The sequence below is a fragment of the Octopus bimaculoides genome, chromosome 28 (genome assembly GCF_001194135.2).
Source record: "Octopus bimaculoides isolate UCB-OBI-ISO-001 chromosome 28, ASM119413v2, whole genome shotgun sequence".
Lineage (NCBI taxonomy): Eukaryota > Metazoa > Mollusca > Cephalopoda > Octopoda > Octopodidae > Octopus > Octopus bimaculoides.
In genome coordinates this window covers 1,991,976-1,994,744 of record NC_069008.1, presented here as the reverse complement: position 1 = coordinate 1,994,744, position 2,769 = coordinate 1,991,976, and positions in this window count along the sequence as shown.

The window sequence follows — 2,769 nt, the reverse complement described above, 5'->3', positions numbered from 1 at the left end:
ATATATATATATATATATATATATATATATATATGAATGTAAAAATGTGCATATACGTCTAGACGAACATGCATACATATATATATATTAGCATAAATGAACATGTACAAATATAAAAGAACGAGCATATATATATAGTTCAAATTTACAGAAAACAAGACATATATATACACACATATACACTTGTAAACGAACAGACATGTATGTAAGGGGATATATAGCCTATATAGGAATAATCATTATATTTATAATAATGTATATTAACGAATATATATATGTAATAACACATGTCTAGTGAAAAAAGTGTGTATGTTTATGTATATATATATATATTATGTGTGTGTAATGTGCTTGTATGTATGTATATATATATATATTATGTGTGTAATGTGCTTGTATGTATGTATATATATATATATATATATATATATATTATACATACATATTTTATATACATATACACACAGACAAGTATATAACCATTTCAAATATTTAACATAATACAACAACCTAAAAAACAAACAAAAGGTTATTTTAAAAACGGGTTTCTGCTCCAGACGAAGGCGTTGGTCACGGCCGGAGCGGAATTTCCCTGAAAGTACTATACTCACCGTGGCCAGATGTCTAGATGTGGCTGGTATTTCCACTACAGCCATTTCTTGCGATGAGCTAGCGCCCATACACCAGTATTTGATACAGGGTTACGAAAAATGTTGCGCGCCTATGTCCGCGGGACGAATGAAGCGAACCTTGGGTCGCTGTGATCAGCAGGACGAGTCGTGAGGGCGGGCGAGACGAGACTTGGGTCGGTCGATCGAATCGGTTGATGTGGTTGGGTCAGTCAATGGGACAGACCTGCAACAACAACAAAACAGACCCACTGACAGATAAGGTAGATGGATGAGACAAGGAGTATAGAAATAGTGGACAAGGTGGACCTTCTGGTTAAATCGGTCGCGCCTTGATGAATGGGACAGAGTGAGAAGACGATACAGGAGTCGAAGGAAAAGGATGAGGGGTTGCGAATTGGTAATGTGAGCTTTGATTAGATATAGTTTTGTTTGGTTCGTTGGGTGTTGATTGTGAGAGGGGAACTTAACTGCTGATAGACAGATAGATGAGTAGGTTAGATAGACATATAGCTTGACAGGTTAGGAAGATGGGAAGATAGACAGCTAGATAGAAGAATAGGTTGTGTATAAAAGATAGATACTTAGACAGATATCGAAAGACAGTCAAGGTAAATGTTTTGTGGGGGTATTAGGAAGTATTAGAAAGAAGAGAGACGAAGCGAGAAAGAAAAGGTGTGTGTGTGTTGTTTGTGTAAGAGAGAGACAGAAAGGACAAGAAGCGTATCTAGGACGACGTTAGCCAGCAAAAACAACCTGAGGGAGAAGATGGAGACAATAGACGGGTAGTATCAATGTTGGAGGTGATGTTGAGGGTTATAGTGTTGTTGTTGTTGTTCCGTTGCGTGGTTATTCTGTTTCCCCTTATTTTTGTTTGTTTGTTTGTTATTTTTATTATTTTTGGAGGAGGAGGGTTGAAGACAAGGGAAGGTAACTCTTAGTTCCGGTATGTTTTTTTTTTTTCAGGAAAGGTGTGAAGAAGAGAAAGAAAATGAGAGAAGAATATAGAGAAAGGAAGAAAGAAGGAGAAGTAAAGAAAAAAGCGGTAGAAAGAGAGGGAGTAATATAGAGAGAGGAAGCAATATAGAGAGAGAAAGAAAAGAGAGAAAACAGTATAGACAGAGGAAGGGAGAGGGGAAAGGATGAGGAGAAGGGAGAGAGAGAACAGTAAACAAGGAGAGAGAAATAAAGCGAGAGAGGAAACAAAATAGACTGAGGAAGAAAGAGAGAAAAGACTGACAGAAGGACAGAGGGGGAGAGTGAACAAGAGAGAAAAAGGAAGGAAGAGTGAGAAGTAAAGAAAAAAGCGGTAGAAAGAGAGAAAGCAATATAGAGAGGTAGAAAAGAGAGTAAATAATATAGGCAGAGGAAGTGAGAGGTGAGAGGATGAGGAGAAGGGAGAGAGAACAATAAACAAGGAGAGAGAAAACAAAATAGACTGAGGAAGAGAGAGAGAAAAGACTGACAGAACGACGGAGGGGGAAAGAACAAAATAGAGAAAGACAGAGTAAAAAAGAATTGATAGGAAAGAGAGAGAGAAAGAGAATAACCTTTTACTTCCGGTATGTGCCGAGGGAAAGGCGGAGAAGAAGCGAATACGAAAACAAGTCAAGCAAACCGGGGCAGACAACTCTTGCTTCTGGCGTCTGTCGAAATGGAGGGGGGAGGGGAGAAATAAATCAATAAATAAGAGTAGATAACTCGTACTGGTTATGCAAGAGATAAGGTGTGTGTGTATATGCACGTCTGTGTGTATAGATATATATATATGTGTGTGTTCATTTATTACATCCGGTATAATCTGAGCGTATATATATGTATAGGTTCGAATGTATATGTGTGTCTTACTTTCAGTGTATGTATGTGTGTGCCTATGTATTTAAAAAGTATGTATATATATATTTGGAGGCGCAATGGCCCAGTGGTTAGGGCAGCTGACTCGCGCTCATAGGATCGCAGTTTCGATTCCCAGACCGGGCGTTGTGAGTGTTTACTGAGGGGAAAACACCTAAACTCACTAACAAAATTTTGGTCAACCCGAAGCTACAGTACAAAACACTTGCTCAGAGTGCCATGCAGTGGGACTGAACCAGGAACCATGTGGTTGGGAGGCAAGATTCTTACAGAATATTCTTAAAGA